We start from the raw sequence: 13347 nt of genomic DNA, 5'->3' as shown, positions 1-13347 counted from the left end.
GTCCTGCTCACAGTGTTCAGCTAAACCTACAAGTTAGTGTAGTGAGACCTCAGCACAGTGTTCATCTAAAGCTACAAGTTAGTGCAGTGCGTCCTGCTCACAGTGTTCAGCTAGATCCGTTCCTGTTATCTTCTTACTGACAGGCAGGCTTGTCTTGTTACAGTATTTACAGCTACCTGAAGAAAATTGCTGGTGTTCTTTTGATCCTATTAGTACCACAGTCAGGCAGCTAGACTATTTACAGTTAGTGCAGTGCGTCCTGCTCACAGTGTTCAGCTAAAACTACAAGTCAGTGGGGTGCGTCCTGCTCACAGTGTTCAGCTAAACCTACAAGTTAGTGGGGTGCGTCCACCTCACAGTGTTCAGCTAAACCTACAAGTTAGTGCGGTGCGTCCTGCTCACAGTGTACAGCTAAAACTACAAGTTAGTGCTGTGCGTCCTGCTCACAGTGTTCAGCTAAAACTACAATTTAGTGTGGTGCGTCCTCCTCACAGTGTCCAGCTAGACCTACAAGTTATTTTTTGCGAGCTCTGCACAGTGTTCAGCTAAAGCTACCTGTAGAAGGTTGGTGGTGTTTTCCTGATCCTATCACTACCGCAGGCAGCTAAAAAAGCTACAAGTTAGTTTTTTGCGAGCTCTGCACAGTGTTCAGCTAAAGCTACCTGTAGAAGGTTGGTGGTGTTCTCATACTACAGGCAGGCAGTTGATTTTGCTAGCTGCAGTATCAGTATATATATATATATATATATATATATATATATATATATATATATATATATGTCCCAGCTTAGTGCAGCTACAGGCCATTAGTATGTCTGGAAGGCCAAGAAGGAGAGGCAGACAGTCACAAGCCAATAAGAGAGGGCAAGCAGGCTCTGTGTCTAGTGCTGGTCGTGGAGACGGTGCATCCTCATCAGCACGTGGCCGTGGGACATGCTTGGCCTTTTTTTCGGCAGCTGGCCATGTTGAGCCGCAACATGCGGAAGACTTGGTCGAGTGGATGACCAAGCCGTCCTCATCCTCCTCATCCTCTCTCACCCATGCCCAGGGTACTTTGTCTGGCAAAGCAGTGGCCTCTTCCCTTGGCTCAATGTCATCAGTGACTCCTTCCCTAGCCTCACCATGTCCTCCTGAGGAGTCCCTCGAACTGTTTGACCACAGTGTTGGGTACATGCTCCAGGAGGATGCCCAGCGTTTGGAAGGCTCTGATGATGATACTGAGCTCGATGAAGGCAGTAACGTGAGCACGGAAATAGAGGGGGTGCCCAAGAAGGACAGCAATCTGGCAGTCATGCTCCCCCTGCTGCAGCATACTGCCAGGTTTGCTCCAGTGATGAGGAGGGAGGGGATGATGAGGTCACTGACTCAACGTGGGTGCCTGATAGGAGAGAGGAGGAGGAGGAGGCGGCACATCACCAATGAGGCAGGATGCCCTCCAGGGGCCAGCCTAAGGGCAGCACCTTGACTGCATCACACCCCAAAGCTCTGCATGTGCTGGGCGCTGCAGTCTCTGCGCATTATTCAAAAAGTTTTTTGGTGTGGGCCTTTTTTGAGACAAGTGCATCAGATCACACCGCTGCTATTTGCAACATATGTCTCAAGCGTATCTTGCGTGGCCAAAACATCTCCCGCTTGGGTACCACATGCTTGACCAGACATATGTTGACCTGCCATGCAGTTCGTTGGCAAGCGTATCTAAAAGACCCACACCAAAGAACAAAGAGGACCTCTTCTTGCTCCTCATCAGCTGAGATCTCCAACCCCACTATACCTTCAGTCCTCTCTGAGACCTGCACTGAGAGGAATGAAGGTGTAGAATTAGGTGTGTCACAGCCAAGTACTTGTGGGCAATCTGCTTTTGGTACACTGACGTCAGATTGTACCAGGCAAATTTCCCTGCCCCAGCTGCTGCACCGCCGAAAGAAGTTTGCTCCCAGCCATCCACATGCCCAGCGGTTGAATGCTAGCTTGGCAAAATTGCTAGCACTTCAACTGCTGCCTTTTCAGTTGGTAGACCCTGCCCCCTTCTGTGAGTTTGTGGAATGTGCGGTTCCTCAGTGGCAGGTACCCAAACGCCACTTTTTCTCATGGAAGGCGATCCCGGCTCTCTACCGGCATGTGGAAGGCAATGTCCATGCCTCGCTGGACAGGGCGGTCAGCGGTAAGGTGCATAGTACCGCTGACTCATGGTCCAGCAGGCATGGACAGGGACGTTACCTAAGTTTCACAGGGCATTGGGTGACTCTGCTGGCAGCTGGGAAGGATGCAGGACAAGGTGCAGTAGTGTTGCCACCACGCCTCCAAAATGCTAATGATTGTGACACACCTCTCTCCTCCACCCCCTCCTCTTCTTCTTCCTCCATGGCCTCTTTCTGTGCTTTGTCCTTGGAACCAGCGGTGCTCCGTAGCCGTTCAAGGGGCTACGCAAATATGCAGGCCAAAAGATGCCATGCGGTGCTTGAGCTGGTGTGCTTGGGGGACAGGAGCCAAACTGGGGCAGAGGTTCTGTCAGCTCTGCAGGGGCAGGTTCAGAGGTGGTTGACGCCACGCCAACTTAAGGCAGGAATGGAGGTTTGTGACAATGGCACCAACCTCCTCTTTGCCCTCCAACAGGGACAAATGACCCATGTGCCCTGTTTGGCTCATGTCCTTAACTTGGTGGTGCAGCGGTTCTTGGGCAGGTACCCGGGCTTACAGGATGTCCTGAGGCAGGCCAGGAAAGTCTGTGTGCATTTCCGCCGGTCATATAATGCCAGTGCTCGGCTGACGGACCTCCAAAAGGAGTTTAACCTGCCCAAGAACCGCCTAATCTGTGACATGCCCACCAGGTGGAACTCAATGTTGGCCATGCTGCAGCGGCTGCACACGCAGCAGAGGGCCATCAATGAGTACCTGTGCGACTATGGCACCAGGACAGGGTCAGGGGAGCTTGTTTTTTTTTCCCCATGCCAGTGGGCCATGATCAGGGATGCATGCACTGTCCTGTCACCATTTGAGGAGGCCACGAGGATGGTGACCAGTGACAGTGCATGCATCAGTGACACTGTCCCCCTTGTCCACCTGTTGGAGCACACGCTGCGTGGAATAATGGACAGGGCACTTGAGGCAGAACAGAGGCAGGAAGAGGAGGACTTCCTTAGCTCTCAAGGCCCCCTTTATCCAGACAGTGTTCCTGCGTGCCCGCCGATCACACAGGAAGAGGACGAGGAGGAGGAGGAGGAGGAGGAGGAAGATTGTGTCAGTATGGAGGTGGAGCCTGGCACTCAGCATCAGCAGCAGTCTTTAAGGGATCAGTCCCAAGAAACACATGGACTTGTACATGGCTGGGAGGAGGTGGCTGCGGACCATGTTGTCCTTAGTGACCCAGAGGACTCCGGACCGAATGCCTCAGCAAACCTATGCTGCATGGCCTCCCTGATCCTGCAAATCCTGCGTAAAGGTTCCTCGTATTCGTGGTATCAAGGAGAAGGGCCAATACTGGCTGGCAACCCTCCTTGATCCACGTTACAAGGGTAAGGTAGCGGACCTTATCTTGCCATCGCAGAGGGAGCAGAGGATGATACATTTTCGGGAGGCCTTGCAGAAAGGTCTGTGCAACGCGTTCCCAGAGACTGGGAGGTTACAAACTCCTGTTTCTGGACAATGTGTTGCTGAGGCTTCGGTCAGTCAAAGAAGGAGCGGTGGAGAAGGTGGCCGTCTGACCGATGCGTTCAGACAATTTTTTGGTCCGCAGCCCCAAGGTATGATCGGTTCCAGCAACCATCGCCAGCGTCTGTTTTACATGGTGCAGGAATACCTAGGGGCAAGATCTGACTTGGACACCTTTCCCACAGAAAATCCTCTGGGTTACTGGGTCTTGAGGATGGATCACTGGCCAGAGCTTGCACAGTATGCAATTGAGCTACTGGCCTGTCCTGCATCCAGCGTTCTTTCGGAACGCACATTCAGTGCTGCTGGAGGCTTTGTAACCGATCACAGGGTGCGTCTGTCCACCGACACGGTCGATCGACTGACCTTCATAAAAATGAATCAGTCTTGGATCACCACCAGCTACCAAGCACCTGATGCTGATGTAACCGAATAATTTTTTTTGAAATCTCAGATCCCTTCAAAGACTGCCTATGCTGATGCTGAGTGACTATCCCTGAGTAATTATCCTCTTCCTCCTCAATCATCACGCTGATAGCTTGTAAGAACATTTTTGGTTCTGGGCGCCACCACCAGTGCCTAAGGCCCAATTTTTCAGCCCCTGTTTAACGGGGCGTGTAATTACAATTTTTGATACAATACTTTGCAGCAGGGCTCGTTTCTGCGTTACAACTAGAGTATCTGTGAGGGGTTGCAGTGTTGTGGCACCAGCACCAGTGCCTAAGGCCCAATTTTTCAGCCCCTGTTCAACAGGAGCATGTAATTACAATTCTTGATCTAATATTTCACAGCAGGGCCCATTTCTGCACCCACCAAGAGCGAGTGAGGACTTACAGTGTTGTGGCACCACCACCACCAAAGGCCCAATTTTTCTGCCCTTGTTCAACAGGGGCATGTAATTACAATTCTTGATCTAATATTTCACAGCAGGGCCCTGTGAGGGCTTACAGTATTGTGGCCACAACAACACCTAAGGCCCAAATTTCTGCTGAGTATATAGGGCAGGCCCCTACTTTCAAACATCTAACTTACAAACGACTCCTACTTGCAAACGGAAGGAGAAAACAGGAAGTGAGATGAAATCTACCCCTAGGAAGGGAAATTCTCTCCTGTAAGAGTTAATATGAGAAAAACATTTCTCCTTTCCACTGATGCTTTCCAATCCTTGTTCCACAAAAAAACCCAAATTTTCAAAAAACATTTGTCATTGGGACAAAAAGTGAGGTGAAATCTTCTGAAGAGGAGGAAAGACAGCAAAACAAATGTCACAGGGGTGATAACCCTTCCCTATGTTTTCCAAAAAGCTTAAAAAAGATTTTTTGGCTGGAGCTAAACACGTTAAAAATGTACCTGTTAAAAATTACAAACAGATTCTACTTAACAACAAACCTACAGTCCCTGTCTTGTTTGCACCGCCTGTATACTGCTGTTCAGAGTATATAGGGCCTGGTGGCCCCACACCTTTCCTTATTTTAATTTGGGTGCGGGGTTCCCCTTAATATCCATACAAAACCTAAAGGGCCTGGTAATGGTCTGGGGGGTACCCATGCCGTTTGTCTCACTGATTTTCATCCATATTGCCAGGACCCGACATTACATTAAACCCGCAAGCAGTTTGAAATTAGATTTTTTCCTTTAAAAATGACATTTTGGATACTTGATAGGATCCCCCAACATCTCAAAGTTTGGAATCCCTGGACTGAGCATTTTCTACCCCTAGATTTTGATCAGAGCCTCCTTAAACCCTAGCGACCCATTATAACAACAGATAGACCTGTTGGTGAACCGGATTCTCTTGCGCCCCCCCCCGACCACCCCTTTCTCTCTCCCTATCCTTCTCTAATTCTTCTCTAATCTTTCCTATACTTCTCATCTTTCTGATTTTCTCTTCTTCACTCTCTTTTTCATCTTGCACTCTATTTACAGGTAACTCTATTGTAGATTATATAAAGTCTACTAATTTTTGATCTTTTATATGTTTGCAGACTTACTTTCCATGTGTAAGTTCTATCACTCAACTCTCACCATTGTCCTTAATTTTTTTTTTTCTTCTGTTGTATAAATCCTGTTTTGTTATCTAGCCGTTACAGGAAATCGTTATATTTTGTTTTCACTTACCTCTGTGAAAAATTTGTCACTGGACCTCACCACATAATTTACCCCTGAAAATTGTTATAACACAACCTCCACTGGGGTGTAAATATATAATGCCTAGTTCTATAATGTGACATATATAATGCCTGTTAAATTTTATGTCTTATTCTCAATAAAAAAAGTTTGAAAAGAAAAATGACATTTTGTGCAGGGACTGTTCTAAACACGGGAAACACACGCCACTTTACAGGCATACTATAGACACACCCCAGGTACGATATTTAAAGGAATATTTCACTTTTTTTTTTTTTACTTTAAGCATCATTAAAATCACTGCTCCCGAAAAAATGGCCGTTTTTAAAAGTTTTTTTTGCATCGATACAAGTCCCCTGAGGTAGGACCCAGGTCCCCAAACCCTTTTTAGGACAATACCATGCAAATTAGCCTTTAAAATGAGCACTTTTGATTTCAAACGTTCGAGTCCCATAGACGTCAATGGGGTTCTAACGTTCGTGCGAATTTTCGGTCCGTTCGCAGGTTCTGGTGCGAACCAAACCGGGGGGTGTTCGGCTCATCCCTAGTGCTTATTAAATAGTTTTTTAAAACTATCCATGCTCCCCACTGATACCACCGCCTGTGGAAGGGAATTCCACATCCTTGACACTCTTACAGTAAAGAATCCTCTACGTAGTTTAAGGTTAAACCTCTTTTCTTCTAATTTTAATGAGTGTCCACGTGTCATGTTAAACTCCCTTCCTCAAAAAAAGTTTTATCCCTATTGTGGGGTCACTAGTACGGTATTTATAAATTGAAATCATATCCCCTCTCAAGCATCTCTTCTCCAGAGAGAATAAGTTCAGTGCTCGCAACCTTTCCTCATAACTAATATCCTCCAGACCCTTTATTAGCTTAGTTGCCCTTCTTTATACTTGCTTCATTTCCAGTACATCCTTCCTGAGGACTGGTGTCCAGAACTGGACAGCATACTGTAGGTACGGCCGGACCAGAGTCTTGTAGAGCGGGAGAATTATTGTTTTATCTCTGGAGTTGATTCCCTTTTTAATGCATGCCAATATTCTGTTTGCTTTGTTAGCAGCAGCTTGGCATTACATGCCTTTGCTGAGCCTATCATCTACTAGGACCCCAGGTCCTTTTCCATCCTAGCTTCCCCCAGAGGTTCTTCCCCCAGTGTATAGATTGCATTCATATTTTTGCCACCCAAATGCGTTATTTTACATATTTCTACATTAAACCTCATTAGCCATGTAGTTGCCCACCTCATTAATTTGTTCAGATCTTTTTGCAAGGTTTACACATACTGTGTAGAAGTTATTGCCCTGCTTAGTATCGTCTGCAAATACAGGGATTAAACTGTTTACCCCATCCTCCAGGTAATTTATGAACAAAATAAACAGGATTGGTCCCAGCACAGAACCCTGGGGGACCCCACTACACACCACTGACCATTCCGAGTACTCCCCATTTATCACCACCCTCTGAACTCGCCCTTGTAGCCAGTTTCAATCCATGTACTCACCCTATGGCATTACTATTGAGGTTAGGCTAACTGGTTTGTAATTCCCAGGGATGTATTTTGGAATTTTTTTTTTTTTTTTTAATTGTTTATTTTTCAACAATTGTAAAACAGCATATCATAAGATACAGGGATCATGACACTCTAATGCAGACATCCATACATGACCGTGGTCTGACCACATTGTTTCTTTCCCTACCTCTCACATAGACATGGCCCCTACCCCATATAAGCGGCATATTAATAATTCTCTGTTAACTAGACATGTGCAATTCGTTTTGTTCTGAATTTGTTTTTTAACAAATTACGACAAATGCGTTAATTCGGAAATATCCGAATTAACGAAAACCCGTTTAACGAATTTTTCTGAATATTCATAAATTCGAATATTCAAAAGTTTGTAAATTCGAATGTTCAAAAGTTTGTAAATTCGCACATTCGTAAATTCGTACATTCGCACATTCATAAATTCGTACATTCGCACATTCGTAAATCAGTAAATTGGTAAATTCAGAAATTTGGAAATCTGAAATAATAATTAACTAATAACTTAACTACTACTAACTATTAAATTATATTTATTGTAATTTCCTTTCAAATTTGGCTGTTAGTGAATGTAACAAGCTCAAATTTATCCGAAGTTACAAATGATCCGAAATAACGAATGCCATATCCAAACGAATGGAACGTTATGAATTAATGATAATAAATAATAATAATAATAAAAACTTTTTATTATTATTATTTATTATTCGTTTGTTCCATTCCATTTGTTTAGATGCGGCATTCGTTATTTCGGATAATTCGGAACTTCGGATAAATTCGTATTCGTTACGTTCACTAACAGCCAAGTTTGAAAGGAAATTACAATACCTATTATTTAATAGTTAGTTACTATTTCAGATTTTTGAATTTTTGGATTATCGAATTTCCAAATGTCTGAATTTTCTAATTTACGAATGTATGAATTTACGAATATACAAATTTTCTAATGTACGAATGTACAAATTTATGAATGTGCGAATGTACGAATGTATGAATTAACGAATGTACGAATGTACGAATTTACTAACTGCGATCATAATGAATGACCCAAAAAAACAAAATAAAAAAAAGAAACAAATGAAACAAAAAAGAACACATTTTTTGGCAGTGCATATGTCTACTGTTAACAGACCCCACTATTACCCAACAACTTTCAACACAATTAGCAGAGTACTTTACTCATAATATAACTCCCGAAATTTATTTTTTCAAATTTATGGACAGCACACAAGGTGTTATGAGAGGTCTCCAAATTAAAACCTCCTCAACTAAAAATTAATCCATTTTTTTTTTCAAAAATTTTTATTTTGCACTTAAATAGTAAACATACAGTACATCAGATAGGGGTTACATCCAAAGCAATAAAGAAGTCAACACCCATTATTTACCATAACATTCTACATATCAATGCTCACTTGGTTGAGCCAATCAGAACCCTATCCCTATCATAGATAGGAGTATATGTGCTTTTTTAAAAAAAAAAACAAATAGTAAACCAGAACCAAAAAAACTAGCCAGATAGTCCATCTAAAAGTAAACCTCCATTCCCTCCCTCCCCAGGGGGTGCCTGTTTTCAGCGTTGCATTCAGTAGGATACACAAAGAAATAACTCTGTCCATATTGAGAAAATACTCACTATCTGCTCTCTGTCATTTTTCGGTAAAAGTGGCCTCAAACAGTCTAATGATCTATCACCCCTCCTCTTCCAGCTTGTTGTTAGAGTCTACCCATCTAAACCATACCTTCCTGAACTTCTTGGTGGCCTCTCTTGCTTCATAAGTCATTTTATACATCAGAACATCAGCATTTATTATTTTTATCCACATCCCCAGGGTCAACAGTTCGTCATGTACCCAACGTCTGGCAATAAGTTTCCTCACACCAAAGAATAAAATCCTAAGGAACAGTTGTGTATATGTATTCATTTCCTCCTGGTCTAAGATCCCAAGGAGGCATCGTAAGGGGAGCAGATATTAGGTAGATCAAACTGGTCTGAGATAAATGCAGTCACCTGCGACCATAGTGGTCTCACTTTTTCACATTCCCAGACCATATGTAGGAAGGTACCCTCTGCCCCCTTGCATTTATGGCAGAGAGCTGAGTCTCTCCTTTGCATTCAGTAAAGTCTAGCTGGTGTATAGTACTGTTGGTGAAGGTAACGGAACTGAATCATTTTGCCTGTAGAGGAGACAACAGACACCAATATGTGTCCAATACCTCCTACCACCGTTCTTCCGACAACTCTGGGACAATGGCCACCCACCGCGCCATAGACTTAAAAGTTGAGGTCACCACCCCCGGACCCACTGCCCCATAGTATCTAGAGATTCGCTTAGCTGGATCTGGATCAATCAGAACCTTTTCCAAGTCCGTGTTCTGCATCACAGTTTCACCCCCCCCAAATTGCGCAATTGCTGCATGGCGCAACTGCGTTTATCGAAAGAACCAGGACCTGGGCACTCCAAATTTTTCTCTCAGTTGTGCAAAAGTACAGAGATGCTTATCCTGTACTGTGATGCAAATATTTTATGCCATATCTAGCCCAGGTGCTGTGCCCATCCGGTAATTTTAGAAATTCTGTAAGGGTTCTATTATACCACAGGGGGCTATTTGGAGATAGCCACAAGGGATTGTTTTTTATCCGTTTAGAGCATAGGTAAAACACTTTCCCCGGGAGTGCCATAACGGAACCCAAAAATCATTCAAAATTAATTGATATTAATACCCTAACTAAAGATTTAGACACATTATATTACAAGCATTTCCAGTTCCCATCTCCTGACTTATATAATCAAATCCAATATAAAAGAAGAACCCTAGACACATTGTTGTCTGCTGACACAGAAAAGACCTTAAGATGGTCCAAAGCAAAATTCCTATTATATAGCAACTCTGCCTCTACAATGTATTCCAGAAAGCTAAAACAATCTACAAACCCCCCCTTAGAACTTAGTCTCCCACCCTAAAGAAGTTATAAAGACTTTCTCTGATTTCTATAAGAATCTACTGTCTGCCCCGCATACTTCTCCAGGGCATTCTTAAGAATGGCTTGGAGAGGTCTTAGTTCCCACTCTGTCTACGCAACAAATTGAAAAACTGAACGCTCCATGCACCGCTATAGAAATAACTGAGATTATCAAGTCCCTTAAAACTTCCACAGCACCCGGTCCAGATGGATATTCTACCCTATATTATAAAAAATTCTCACATATTCTGGCCCCCCATTTATCCAAATTATACAATTATATATAAGTTCCCAAAGGAAATGCTTTTAGCCAACATGTGTCTATTACCCAAGCCCCATAAAGATCACACCTCTCCACAGAACTACCGCACAATTTCAGCTATAAATAATGACCTCAAATTTTTCTGCCATTTGCTTGTGGACAGAATGGTTGCGGTCATCACATCATTAATTCACCCAGACCAAATGGGTTTTATTCCAGGCAGACAGATTACGGACAACTTAAGGCTTGTCACAAATATAATACAGGATGCTAACCTACATGCAAACCCAGTAGTTAGTCTTAGCCTTGATATCCACATGGCCTTTGGTAGTGTCAGTTGGTCATACCTAGAACCTTTACTCCCCAAATAGGGTATTTGCAATGAATTCATGCACGGCTTTAGAGTTTTATATCAAAATTCTCAAACTATAATTAGACTCCCTGGGGAAAACTCCATGTTCTTTGCATTGGGTAGAGGAACTAGACAAGGGTGCCCCCTTTCCCCTCTCCTTTTTGCCCTAGCCATCGAACCCCTGTCTCGGGCCATACGGAATAATGTAAATATGAAAGGCTATTCCAAAGGCATAACAGACTTCAAATTGAGCCTATACGCCCATAACGTTTTGCTATTCCTTTCAGACCCCTTAATTTCCCTTCCAAACCTCACAAAAGAAATAGAAATATTCCAAGATCTCACTGGCCTAGGGGCTAATTTAGCCAAATGTACTGCAATGCCTATAAATATCCCACCACTGTTAACAGCATCTTTACAGGAGAGATTATCTTTCGCCTGGACATCACATTTTTTTAAATATTTGGGCATCCTCCTTACCCCATCTTATAAAACCCTTTATCAAACCAATTATCCACCCACTATTCACAAAAATTAAAACCCTACTAAAATTATGGTCTAACTATCACATCTCCTTTTTCAAGTGACTTGGTTTGAAGGAGCTAACTGTGTAAATTTTGCTGCTAAGTAATAACACCATGGGGTTTACACCATGGGGGTTATTTACAAAAGGCAAATCCATTTTGAACTGCGAGTGCAAAATGGATGAGGGTGAGGCACAACCCCAAAGAGGCAGGATGTCCTCCAGGGGCAGCCATCATGGAGTAAAGAGAAGCCACCCTATTTCATCAGATTGTGGAGCTGATATCTCCTGGCCCACTTCCCACAGCTCAGCTGTCTGGGCCTTTTTTAGCACATGTGCAGCCCATTACACTGTTGCAATTTGCAATTTGCAAACTTTGCCTCAAGCAGATCAAGCGCAGCAAAAACCCCAGCCATTTGGGTACCACATGCTTGACGAGACATTTAACCTCCCACCACTCAGCCAATTGGCAAGAGCACCTGAAATCCGCACAGAAGGGATGCAATCTTTTCCTCCTCGCTCCTCACCTTTCACTTCTACCCCACTATATCTCATGACCTCTCCGCAGCCTCCACTGACAGGGATAATGATATAGCGAAGCGTGTCACAGGTCCTTGCAACACGTCTGCCAGCAGCACACTAACAGCTGTAGAGTATAGCTTGCAAATTTCTCTGTCCCAGCTGCTGCAACAAAAAAAAAATACACTCCCTGCCACCCTCATGCCCAGCATCTAAACTCCAGCTTGTGCAAATTGCTGGCTTTACTGGTGGATTCTGCCCCCTTCTGTGAATTTGCAGCATGTGCTGTACCACAATGACAGGTTCCCAGTCGATATTTTTTTGCACGAAAGGCCATTCCAGATCTGTGCCATCATGTGGAAGGCAATGTTGTGGCATCATTTGGCAAGGCATTCAGCAGCAAGGTCCACGTTACACGTTACACTATATTTCCTTCACAGCATACTGAGTAACTCTGGGTAACTCTGCTTGCAACTAGGAAGGATGCAGGACAGGACTCAGTGCTGGAGCTTGTTTTGCTGCCACATTTCCATACAGCTGGTGGTGATGATGCAAGATCAACCCCTCCTCATCCTTCTACTTCTTCTTCATGCTTTCCTCTGCTGAATTGTCCTATGAACCACCAGTACCCCTAAGCGTTCCAAGGGACTATTCAATGAGTCAGGCTAAGAGATGCCATGCAGTGCTTCAGCTGGTCTGTCTAGGGGACAGAAGCCATACCGGAGCAGAGATTCTTTCAGCTTTGCAGGGGCAGGCCCAGAGGTGGTACACGCCAGCCTGAGCCAGGAATGATGGTGTGTGATAATGGCACTAACCTCCTGTCCACTCTTTGACAGGGAAAGTTGACACATGTGCCATGCCTGGCACATGTCCTCAATTTGGTGGTGCAGCATTTCTTAACCACTTGCCGACCGCTGCACGATGATGTACGTCCAAACTTTGAAGGGGTATATCGTTGTTATGGCAGCAGCTAGTTGCCATAACCCCGGTATCCCCGTTTTTGTACGGTGGCCGGCTTTCAGATAAAAGTGGTCCCTGTGGCGGATTCACAACAAGATCACTTTTATCGGTGGCGGGACAGGGCCCCCCTCCCGCCGCGATCCAGTGCCCTCCGCCGCTTACCGGAGCCGTCGGTAGCAGCGGAGGCGATCACATCCATCTCCATCCTGTGCCTGGAGATGAGTGAGGCTAAGATGCCGCCCACTCATCTCCATGACACTGCTGGGCAGAAGCGACGTCAAAACGTCACTTCCGTCCACGCCTCTTAAAGGCACATTTTTTTAAATGTCATTTTTTTAAATTATTTTTTTTTATTGCATTTTAGTGTAAATATGAGATCTGAGGTCTTTTTGGCCCCAGATCTCATATTTAAGAGGTCCTGTCATGCTTTTTTCTATTACAAGAG

This window comes from Aquarana catesbeiana, linkage group LG05 (assembly GCF_042186555.1).
Source record: "Aquarana catesbeiana isolate 2022-GZ linkage group LG05, ASM4218655v1, whole genome shotgun sequence".
NCBI classification, from domain to species: domain Eukaryota; kingdom Metazoa; phylum Chordata; class Amphibia; order Anura; family Ranidae; genus Aquarana; species Aquarana catesbeiana.
Note: the sequence above shows the minus strand (reverse complement) of the source record.